At 39.8% G+C, this 12,935-nt stretch overlaps 1 pseudogene; it reads right to left on the bottom strand.

Annotated features, from left to right (window-relative positions):
- Positions 1 to 7,451: 7,451 nt before the first annotated feature.
- LOC133260242 (nucleolar RNA helicase 2-like) lies at positions 7,452 to 11,244 on the bottom strand (annotated as a pseudogene).
- Positions 11,245 to 12,935: the final 1,691 nt, after the last annotated feature.

Below are 12,935 nucleotides of genomic sequence, written 5' to 3'. Positions count from 1 at the left end.
CGGACATGACTGAGCGACTTCACTTTCACTTCTCACTTTCATGCATTGGAGAAGGAAATGGCAACCCACTCCAGTGTTCTTACCTGGAGAATCCCAGGGACAGGGGAGCCTGGTGGGCTGCCGTCTCTGGGGTCGCACAGAGTCAGACACCACTGAAGTGACTTAGCAGCAGCAGCAGCAGTGTATTATTCATCTTTGTATGTTTGTTCTTTAGTTCTTGTCACACTAGGTCTCTGTTTAGGTCTTTGACAAACATATTTTGCATCATCTCTACTGTTTTCCACTGGATTCTTCACTATCATTTTTATGAATTCGTTTTCTGGAAGTCTGCCTATCTCCACTTAATTTAGTTGTTTTCCTGGGGTTGTATCTTCTCCCTTCATTTGGGGCATAACTTTCTACTTTTTAAAAATCTTTATTGAGTTTCTGTAATGTGTTTTTTCCTTTTTGGTTGCAAACCCCTGATTTCTATTTTCTTAGAACATTTATTTTTAGAAAACTTGCAGTTGTATTTTTCTACCCTTTGATATGTTAATCATCTTCCAGACTCTTGCCAATTTGACAACCCAGGAATGTCTTTTTCAAGGAAATGGAGGTCATTCTATTGAATTATTATAATCAAGAAAGATAGTCCCCCTATCTCCCAGTTTCTGTGAAAGTGTATGAGACTAATTGTGATCAGTAAGTCAGCAAACACATATGGCCTAACCTAATTGACAATTTTTCTCCAAATTTTCATCCAGTACCAGTCTAGTAGCTCACACTAGTGTTTAAAAACTCTCTGAACTTCTGCTTCAACAAAGTTAAATTCAGCCTGTCTTCTCTTACGTAAGTTTTTTGAATAAACCCTTCCTTGCTTATTTAAATTATTTAGTACAGCACTTTGACAGCATCATCTTTTAGATTTTAAATAGCTCAGTTGTAATTCCATCACGTCTACTAGCTTTGTTCATAGTAATGCTTCCTAAGGCCCACTTGGCTTCACACTCCAGGATATCTAGATCTCAGTGAGTGCCTACCCATAAAGGATATCTGGGCCATTAAAACCCTTTTTATATAGTTCTCTGTGTATTCTTGCCACCTCTTCTTAATCTCTTCTGTTTCTGTCAGATCCTTGTCGTTTTGGCCTTTATTGTGCCCATCTTTGTATGAAATGTTCCCGTGATATCTCCAATTTTCTTGACAAGATCTCCAGTTTTTCTCATTCTATTATTTTCCTCTATTTCTTTGCATTGTTCACTTAAGAAGGCCTTCTTATCTGTACTTGCTATTCTCAGGAAATCTCCACTCAGTAGGGTATATCTTTCCCTTTCCCCTTTACCTTTTGCTTCTGTTCTTTTCTCAGCTATTTGTAGATCCTCTTCAGGTGAACACTTTGCCTTCTTGAATTTTCTTTCCTTTGTGATGGTTTTTGTTACCACCTCCTATACAACCTTTCGAACCTCTGTCTATAATTCTCCAGATACTCAACCAGGTCTAATCCCTTGAATCCCTCTGTCACCTCCACTGTATAATAAGAAGGGATATGATTTAGGTCATACATGAGTAGACCAGTTGTTTTCCCTATTTTCTTCAACTTAAGCCTGGATTTTGCAGTAAGGAGCTCATGATCTGAGTCACAGTCAGCTCCTGGTCTTGTTTTTCCCGAGTGTATAGAGTTTCTCCATCTTTGGCTACAAATAATATAATTGATCTGACATCATAGTTGATCATCTGGTGATGTCCATGTGTAGAGTCTTCTCTTGTGTTGTTGGAAGAGGGTGTTTGCTATGATGAAAGTGCTTTCTTGACCAAACTCTATTAGCCTTTGCCCTGCTTCATTCTGTACTCCAAGGCCAAATTTGCCAGTTACTTCAGGTAATTCTTGACTTCCTACTTTCGCATTCCAGTCCCCTATAACGAAAAGGACATCTTTTTTGGTTGTTAGTTCTAGAAGGTCTTGTAGGTCTTCACAGAACTGTTCAACTTCAGTTTCTTCAGCATTACTGGTCAGGGCATAGACTTGGATTACTGTGATATTGCATGGTTCACCTTGGAAACAAACTGAGTTCATTCTGTCATTTTTGAGGTTGCATCCAAGTACTGCATTTCAGACTCTTTTGTTGACTCTGAGGGCTACTCCATTTCTTTTAAGGGATTCTTACCCACAGTAGTAGATCTAATGGTCATCTGAGTTAAATTTGCCCATTCCTGTCCATTTTAGCTCCCTGATCCCTACAATGTTGATGCTCAACCTTGCCATCTCCTGCTTGACCATGTCCAATTTATCTTGATTCACGGATCTAACATTCCAGGTTCCAATGCAATATTGTTATTTAGAGCATCAGACTTCACTCTTGCCAACAGACACATCCATGACTGAGTTTCATTTCCGTCTTGGCCCAGCCTCCTCATTCTTTCTGGAGTTATTTCTTGGCTCTTCCCCAGTAGCATACTGGACATCTACCGACCCGGGGAGCTCATCTTCCAGTGTCTTCTTTTTTTGCCTTTTCATAGTGTGGAGTTTCTTGAGACAAGAATACTAAAGTGGTTTGCCACTCCCTTCTCAGTGGACCATATTTTGTCAGAACTCTCCACCACGACCTTTCCATCTCAGGTGGCCCTGCATGGCATGGCTCATAGCATTTTTTAGCTACACAGGCTGTGACCCATGTGTCATTTTGGTTAGCTTTCAGTGATTGTGATTTTCATCCTGGAGGCTATGGGATTGTAGTTCTTGCTTCTTCTGTCTGCTCTCTGATGAATGAGGATAAGAGGATTGTTCTATTTTTCTGAAGGGAGGGACTAGCTTTGGAGGAAAACTGAGTCTTGCTCTGGTGGGCAGGGCCATACTCAGTAAATCTTTAACCCAATTTTCTGTTAATGGTTGGGCTGTGCTCCCTCCCTGTTAGTTGTTTGTCCTGAGGCAGAATAAAACATCTTGACAATATAGAACTCTTCTATTTGCTTTATTTTTGCTTTTATTTGAACAAATAGCCACAGTTGGTATGCCCAGCTTTGAGGAATAAGAACAATTTCATTATCTTTGAAGTTTCAGAAAACATCTCACATGTATTTTTTATTGATTGTTAATTACATCTAATAAGACAGAAGACAGGCATTAATTTTGCCCAAGAATTCACAGCCATTTTCTTGGTAAGTACTAGCAACTATTGTGGCATAAAGCTGTATTTTTATATATTAACTCAATTTTATAGTAAAAATATTTTATGTACAGCTGTAAGGAAACTGCTGCCCATAGATAGTTCCAACATAAAAATTGATTATATTTTAAAAGTTCATTGAGTTGTCTCATACATAAACTGGAAAATAATTTCTCTGTAGAAAATAGTAAAAATGATATTATTTCCCAGGCTAGCCCAACAAACCTATTTAAACCATACAGTAGTTGAATTATACATTTATAAATATGGCTTGAATTCTGGGATCCAGAAGAAACTTTGGCTTCATTTATTGAGATGGTCATGTTGTCCTAAGCCATGTAAAGTGAAATTCCCATTAATCTTCTTTACTTTCTGATTCTTTCTTCCTAAAGGTCAGGTACACTGCCCGTTCAATCTACTTGATAAACCAACCCATTTCTATGCAAACTTAAATGCTTCAGTTGCTATTTAAGTAAGCTTAGTATCTCAGCAAAATCAGAATTTAGTAAAATGTGATCCACAAGGCAAGAGTTGTTGGTCATCAATTACCTAACTCCCTCTGGTTTGATGGGAAACCACGAGGAGTTCAAGCAATAACACTGATAAGTGGATGAAAGAATAAAAGCAAAGAGAATGTGAGAACAAAGAGACATGCAGTCAGGATTCAAGGACAGAACTGAAGTCTAAACAGAGAAAGAATTCTGCCTCAAGAATCAGGAGTTGAGTTAACTTTTTTTTTTTTTTTTTAGGAGTTGAGTTAACTTTTGAGCCAACTGTAAAGGTGACTGAGTAAGAAGCAGTTGTCTATAAAGACCCAGTCAGAGAAACCAGTGTCTAGAAAGATTTCAGTTGTTCAAAATAATTAAATAAAAATAAGACAGGCCATGGGTTTGAATTCCCCCTATCATAGTTTATTTCTCAAGGTTCCCAGTACAGAACTTACAGGAATTAAGGCATTAAGAAAATGCTACTCTCAACTTCCCTGTATCATGTGCAGTTTCCCAGAGAAATATCACTTGAGACCTCAGAGTAATACCCATCCTGGGGCTATATTAGGTTCTTCTGTTCCCTCAAAGCAACAACCTAAAAATAACCATATAGTTTGTTCTTAAAAAGAAGTCTCCAGGTAGCTGCAACCTTTCAGCTAGCAGTAGAAGTAGCAGTCTAACAGAAAGAGATCCTATACTGTAGTATAGGAGCTAAGCTTTGAGAAACTAAATTGGATCATTGTACCTAAAATCCCTAGCTTGCCCATTAGAAGTTGAACTCTAGAAACATTAATGAACAATTACGTTTTCATTATTAAAAAAGTTTCATCATGCACCTTCACTTGCCCTTCTCTTTGCTCTCAATACATATGAATGTCTCCTTCTTGCATGTAGAAAATATTTTCAGTGATTTTCTGACTCTTCAGCAATCCAATGCTATACCCCTACTCCCTTCTTGGTAAATCATGTTAATCTTCCAATAGGAGATGGAGTACATTATAACCAAGAACCATTTATTCAGCTTCCTTACTTAGGAAGAAAGTTATAGGGCCATGTAAAATAATTTCTAATAAAATACTTATAATTACACATACATATATTTTTAAAATCTGTGAAGAATTAACTGAAGCATGAATCACCTTATATTGAGAAGCTAAAAATGTATCAAAATACACATAACAATGACTAAACTAAATACTATCTCCTATCAAATATATCAGTTCAGTTCAGTCAAACAGTCGTGTCCGACTCTTTGCAACCCAATGAATTGCAGCAGGTCAGGCCTCCCTGTCCATCACCAACTCCTGGAGTTCACTCAAACTCACGTCCATCGAGTCAGTGATGCCATCCAGCCATCTCATCCTCTGTTGTCCCCTTCTCCTCTTGCCCCTAATCCCTCCCAGCATCAGAGTCTTTTCCAATGAGTCAACTCTTCGCATGAGGTGGCCAAAGTACTAGAGTTTCAGCTGTAGCATCATTCCTTCCAAAGAAATCCCAGGGCTGATCTCCTTCAGAATGGACTGGTTGGATCTCCTTGCAGTCCAAGGGACTCTCAAGAGTCTTCTCCAACACCACAGTTCAAAAGCATCAATTCTTCGGTGCTCAGCTTTCTTCACAGTCCAATTCTCACATCCATATATGACCACTGGGAAAACCATAGCCTTGACTAGATGGACTTTTGTTGGCCAAGTAATGTCTCTGCTTTTGAATATGCTATCTAAGTTGGCCATAACTTTCCTTTCAAGGCGTAAGCGTCTTTTAATTTCATGGCTGCAGTCACCATCTGCAGTGATTTTGGAGCCCAAAAAAATAAAGTCAGACACTGTTTCCACTCTTTCCCTACCTATTTCCTATGAAGTGATGGGACCAGATGCCATGATCTTAGTCTTCTGAATGTTGAGCTTTAAGCCAGCTTTTTCACTCTCCTCTTTCACTTTCATCAAGAGGCTTTTTAGTTCCTCTTCACTTTCTGCCATATCTGCATATAAGTGTCATATTGGTGTCATCTGCATATCTGAGGTTATTGATATTTCTCCCGACAATCTTAATTCCAGCTTGTGCTTCTTCCAGCCTGTTTCTCATGATGTACTCTGCATATAGGTTAAATAAGCAGGGTAATAATATACAGCCTTGATGTATTCCTTTTCCTATTTGGAACCAGTCTGTTGTTCCATGTCCAGTTCTAACTGTTGCTTCCTGACCTGCAGATAGGTTTCTCAAGAGGCAGGTCAGGTGGTCTGGCATTCCCATCTCTTTCAGAATTTTCCACAGTTTATTGTGATCCACACAGTCAAAGGCTTTGGCATAGTCAATAAAGCAGAAATAGATGTTTTTCTGGAACTCTCTTGCTTTTTCCATGATCCAGCAGATGTTAGCAATTTGATCTCTGGTTCCTCTGCCTTTTATAAAACCCGCTTGAACATCTGGAAGTTCACAGTTCATGTATTGCTGAAGCCTGGCTTGGAGAATTTTGAGCATTACTTTACTAGCATGTGAGATGAGTGCAATTGTGCAGTAGTTTGAGCATTCTTTGGCATTGCCTTTCTTTGGGATTGGAATGAAAACTGACCTTTGGTCGTCCTGTGGCCACTGCTGAGTTTTCCAAATTTGCTGACATATTGAGTGCAGCACTTTCACAGCATCATCTTTCAGGATTTGAAATAGCTCAACTGGAATTCCATCACTTTCACTAGCTTTTTTCATAGTGATGCTTTCTAAGGCCCACTTGACTTCACATTCCAGGATGCCTGGCTCTAGGTGAGTGATCACACCATCATGATTATCTTGGTCGTGAAGATCTTTTTTGTATAGTTCTTCTGTGTATTCTTGCCACCTCTTCTTAATATCTTCTTCTTCTGTTAGGTCCATACCATTTCTGTCCTTTATCGAGCCCACCTTTGCATGAAATGTTCCCTTGGTATCTCTAATTTTCTTGAAGAGATCTCTAGTCTTTCCCATTCTGTTGCTTTCCTCTATTTCTTTGCATTGATCGCTGAGGAAGGCTTTCTTATCTCTTCTTGCTCCAAATCTAGAACATATGCTGGTATAAGCTGTGTTCCATCACAGTTAAGTGTGAAACTTTGCTTCAAAATATTGCTCACTGTTAATTTTTAGAAGATCCATCATAGGACCATAGGAGTAATTGGCAGTCAAATGACTGAGGAGTACCAATTAGAGAACAAAGCCTTGGGTGCTCAAAGTGTTTCTCTAAAAACTGCTGCATTCCCCATGATATTTAGGAAAGACACTATTAAGAGTGAGTGTGAGTGATAGTTGCCCAGTCCTGTCTGACTCTTTGCAACTCCATGGACTGTAGCCCACAAGGCTTCTATGTCCATGGAATTCTCCGGGCAAGAATACTGGAGTCGGTTGCCATTTCCTTCTCCAGAGGATATTCCCCACCCAGGGAATTGAACACAAGTCTCTGACATTGCAGGCGGATTCTTTACCATCTGAGCCTCCAGGGAAGCCTACTATTAAGAGACATTTCTAAGTATAAAGACAGGTCAATTTAAACAGTATCAGAGATACTTGCTTGACTCTATCGTAGAATCTATAGACAATACATTAGAATATGTAATTAATCCATACACCTTTTCTAAAGGAATACCCAAGACAGAAGTAGCAATAAAGTTATAAATGACAATCATAAATCAGATGAAATATTTTAGATGAAGTTTACCTCTCTTGAAGAAATGGGGACTGGGAAACCGGTCAGGATGGAAATACAATGTGCTTTTAACTTTGCATAAAAAATAATGTTCAGTTCCATGTTGCTGAACATAGCTCTGTTTTTGCCAAATAAATCCTCTACTTTAAATTACTGTCCGAATGCTTTATTAAAACTCTGCCTCTGGCCTTTGTTTTGGAATCTGTAACTTTTGTTGCTTCCCTATTGGGCTTCCCTAGTAGCTCAGACAGTAAAGCATCTACTTGCAATACGGGAACCCAGGTTCAATCCCTGGGTCAGGATGGTCCCCTGGAGAAGGAAACGGCAACCCACTGCAGTATTCTTGTCTGGAGAATTCCATGGACAGAGGAGCCTGGTGGGCTAGTCCACGGGGTCATAAAGAGTCGGACACGACTGAGCGCCTAACTCAGTCTTTTGTTGTCACCTCCTGATCGCTGTCCTCTGAAGATTCTACTTTCCCGCTGTCGCCTGACACCTCAGTTGCCCTTGGAAGTTGCGCTATCCTTCCCCTGGTCCTTCTTGCTCTGACTGCTCCGTAGCCACAGAAAACTGCCAGCGCCATGAATCACGCCACTCTTCCTGTACTTTGTTACTGTTGCAGTAGGGATGTCAAAGCAAACACCCTGCTTTCCTTTGAGAAGGACCATTCCCTTCACTTTGGAATCAGTATCCTCACCCAGGAGCTCTTCAAGTTCTTTCCAAGCAGAACTAATGTTTGGCATTTCAATCGCGCACTGCCGATCATGGTCACAAAGCCTGCATTTGAGTTGTTCACGGAGCGCTGGTCTACCGACGTGGCACCGGAGAAGTGGGTCAGGGCTGTTGCACGGGCTTCCAAGGTTCCCTGCTCCCCAGTCAGGTTCTCGGCTGACTGCTCGAAGTGACCAATCGCAGCGGGAGGCACGGAGTCCAAGAGCCTGATGGCATCTTCGCTAGAAGCTTTTATTATCTCTGTTTCAGAACGAAAACCTATTCACTTAAATGTAATTCCCACTTTTTGCTCCACTTGGGCTAACTGGTATTCTTCTTTGTGCTGGGAAAAGCAGATGCAAATCCCGGTCATTCCAACTCTACCTGTTCACCCAGAACGATGAATGTAGGGACTCCACATCCTTTGGCAGAGAACTTTGAACAACCAGGTGAACCTCAGGGATGTCTAACCCACCTGCAGCAACATTGGTTGGAACCCAAACTCCAAAATCACCATTTCTAAAACCTTTCCTGGTGATTTGCCTTTGCTTCTGTGGATTGTCTCTGTGTAATGACTGGGCATCGTACCTTATGGCCACATTCTGCGACAACTCCTGGGTTTCTTTCTTCATTTCACAAAATACGATAGTGGGCCCTTGAAAACCACTATCTCCAATAACTGCTGCCTTCCGAGTCCGGTGGCACTTGATAGCCAGATGCTCTACAGTTATTGCCATTTTCTGCATCTATTTACCAATCAGGTCCATTTGTTCATATGCAGATTTCATGTATTTCTTAGCAACATTACACAACCAATGGAAGCAAGTTGCAGAAAAAAAGTAATGTTTTAGGTTGTCTTCTGAATCATTCTTGCATGCCATGGATAAAATCTCTTCCACTTGATCAGCAAAGCCCTTGTCCAACATTTGGTCAACCAATCCAGGACAACATGCTTAAGTTTGGTGAGATCTAGCTTGCCATTCTGCAGGTGGTCTTTTTCTTAAGTTAATTTATTTTTTAATTGAAGGATACTTGCTTTAAAGGATTTTGTTGCTTTCTTTCAAACATCAACATGAATCAGCCGTAAGTATACATATGTCCCTCCCTCTTGAAACTCCCTCCTATCTCCCTCCCCATCCCACCCCTCTAGGTTGATGCAGAGCCCCTGTTTGAATTTCCTGAGACATATAGCAAATCCCCATTGGCAATCTATTTTACATATGGTAATGGCAGTTTCTGTGATACTCTCTCCATACATCTCACCCTCTCCACCCCTCTCCCCATGTCCATAAGTCTGTTCTCTCTGTCTGTTTCTCCATTGGTGCCCTGCAAATAAATTAATCAATACCATCTTTCTAGATTCCATATATATGCATTAGTATATGATATTTATCTTTCTCTTTCTGACTTACTTCATTCTGTATAACAGGCTGTAGATTTATCCACATCATTAGAACTGACTCAAATGTGTTCCTTTTTAATGCTAAGTAATATTTCATTGTGTGTATGTACAACTTCAGTATCCATTCATCTGTCAGTGGACATCTAGGTTGTTTCTATGTTCTAGCTGTTGTAATAGTGCTGAATAAGACCAGAAACTGTAAAACTCTTAGAGGAAAACATAGGCAGAACACTGAATGACATAAAGCAAGATCCTCTATGACCCACCTCCTAGAATAATGGAAGTAAAAAAATTAAACAACTGGGACCTAATTAAGCTTAAACACTTTTGCATAGCAAAGGAAACTATAAACAAGGTGAAAAGACAACCCTCAGAATGGGAGAAAATAATAGCAAATGAAAAAAACTTACAAAGGATTAATTTCCAAAATATACAAGCAGTTCATACAATTCAATACTAGAAAAACAAACAACTCAATCAAAAAGTGGGAAAAAGACCTAAACAGACATTTCTCCAAAGACGTACAGATGGCTAACAAACACTTGAAAAGATGCTCAACATTGCTCATTATTAGAAAAATGAAAATTAAAACTACAATGAGATATCACCTCACACTGGCCAGAATGACTATCATCAAAAAGTCTACAAACAATAAATGCTGGAGAGAGTGTAGAGGAAAGAGAACCCTCTTACACTGTTGGCAGAAATATAAATTGATATCACCACTATGGAAGACAGTATGGAGATTCCTAAAAAAAAAAGCTAGGAACAAAACCACCATATGACCCAGCAATCCCACTCTTAGGTCCACACCCTGCTGCTGCCAAGTCGCTTCAGTGGCGTCCGACTCTGTGCAACCCCACAGATGGCAGCCCACCAGGCTCCCCGACCCTGGGATTCTCCAGGCAAGAACACTGGAGTGGGTTGCCATTGCCTTCTCCGATACACCCTGAGGAAATCAAAATTGAAAAAGACACAGGCAGGTGATCTTTGATACGACCTGATGTCCCAATCAGGATATCAGTCCCATTCCTCATGCATTCAATTTGCCCTCTATAGGATGTTCCACCATAAAAACAAGCTGTTGTCAGCTTTTTTGTGATGTCGCTAAAGTCCCTGCTTACTTGACTTGCCAACTCCCTGTGGGTTCAAGAACCAGTACCTGAGGGGCACCGCCTCTCTTCCGGTCTTGCAGATCTCCCACCTCTCTTCCGGTCTTGCAGATCTCCCTGAAGTTTCTCAACCAAAGGGAAAGCAAAGGAGAATGTCTTTCCGGTTCCTGCCCATGCCTGTGAAATCAAATCCTTTCCACTATAGACCTGGTGAAACGTCTTTGCTTGTATGGGAAACAGGAAGGTCACTCCCTGGGCTTTGAGAAGTTTAATAGTTTCTTCAGATATGGGAAAATTAGAGAAAGCTCCTTTTTTTTTGCTCCACAGTCATTTCCTGCTCTAACTCACTGTTTTCTTCACTGGTAGCTTCCTTGGATTTGGAGTCAGATCCAAAAACAGGGAACCTATTCTTGAGGCTGTGGCTTTTCTCTCCAGTTTCTTCATTTATTTCTTTTTCTTTCTTCATCTTTTTGGGCTTAGGTGCACCAACTTTTCCTCAGAAGGCTCTTCATTTTTTATAACTTTTTTGGTTTTAGGAGAAACAATTGTCTTTTCACAGGGCTCCTTCGATTTTTTTTAACTTTTGTTTTTAGGAGAAATAATGTCATCTTGAGATGGCCCTTCTTTCTTTTTGGCCTTTTATGGATTTAGAAGAATTCATTGCAACCTCAGAAGGCCCTGCTTTCTTTTTAACCTTTTTAACTTTGGGGGATATCATTTCTTACTTTTCTTCTGCTGCCTCTTCAGTCTAATGAGATTTTGGCTTCTCTTTTTTACCTTGCCTCTCATTTTGCTTTCCCAGAATCTCCACTTTTTCCATGGCTGTGTCTGACACCAAGTCCACATCACTAAGAAGTTTTCTCGGCATGACTCAGCACAAGTGTACACCAAGTGGTCTTGTCTATCGCATAGAGAGGAAGAGACACGGCCATTTTTGATTAAAAGAAGAAGACCAAGCCCATGACAATCCTAGATTTGATCCTAGAACAGAAAAGGGATGTGAATGAGACAGAGACAAAATTTGAATGAGAGTGAATTCTCGCACTGTTGCAAAAGTTCTAGGCCCCACAATAACCTGATCATCTGATCCCACAAAGGCACTGGGAGTCCCCAGGGAATCTGACTTTGAAGGACAGTGGGATTTGATTAAAGAACTTCCACAGGACTAGAGGAAACAGAGATTCTTGGAGGGCACAAACAAAACTGTGTGTGTACAAGGACCCAGCAGAAAGGAGCAGTGACCCTGTAAGAGACAGAGTCAGACCTGCCTGCGAGTGTTTGAGGGTCTCCTGCAGAGGAGTGGGTCAGCAGTGGCCTGCTGCAGGGACAGGGTCACTGGCAGAAACAGTCTTGGGAGGTGAGGTTTGGCATAAGTCCTTTTGGAGGTCACTTTTAGCCAACTGCATCTATAATAGCTTCAAAAAGATTAAAATATAGCAAAGGAGATGAAAGATCTATACATTAAAAACTATAAAACCTTGATGAAAAAATTTAAGAAGACAAAAATAAATGGAAAGATATTTCATGCTCATAAACTGAATAATTAATATTGCAAAAATTCCCATATTACTCAAAGCAATCTACAGATTCAGTGAATTGCCTATAAAATTCCAAAGGCATTTTTCACATAAATAGAAAAAATAATCCTAAAATGTATATGGAGTCACAAAAAGCACTGAATATGTAAAAGGATCTTGAGCAAGAACAAAGTTGGAAGCACCATACTTCCAGATTTCAAATTATGTTAGAAACTAATAAAAAAGTATATTTCATAAAAACAGGCACATAAGCCAATGGGACAAAATAAAAGACCTGGCTAGAAACCCGCATATCTATGGACAACTAATCTTCTACAAGGGTCTCAAAAATACAATACAATGAGAGGAAAGGATAATCTCTTCAATAGATTGTTGGGAAAATTTGATATCCACATGCATAAGAATGAAATTGGATACACAAAACCAACCAAAATCAGATTAAAACCTAAATCCATCATCTGAAACCACAAAATTCCTAGGGGGTGGGGGGAATATGAGGAAAGGGCTCCATGACCCTGTTCCTGGCAATGACTTTTTGGATGTGACACACAAAGGCACATACAACAAAAGTAAAAATTAACAAATGGGGTTAGAGAAAAAAATAAAAATCTTTTGCATGACAAAGGCAACAATCAGCAAAATGATAAGACAGTGTACAGAATGGGAGAATATATCTGTAAACCACATGTCTAATAATTGATTTTATCCAAAATACATAAGGGATTCCAATAACTCATTAGCAAATAAGCAAATAATCCAATTTAAAAAATGGAAAGAGGCCCTGAATAAATATTTCTCAGAAGAAGAGGTTAACAGGTACATTAAAATGTGTTTAATATCATTAATCATCAGGAAAATGCAAATCAAATAC

The sequence above is a fragment of the Bos javanicus genome, chromosome 14 (genome assembly GCF_032452875.1).
Source record: "Bos javanicus breed banteng chromosome 14, ARS-OSU_banteng_1.0, whole genome shotgun sequence".
NCBI lineage: Eukaryota > Metazoa > Chordata > Mammalia > Artiodactyla > Bovidae > Bos > Bos javanicus.
Note: the sequence above shows the minus strand (reverse complement) of the source record. Positions and strands in the feature narration are given on the sequence as shown.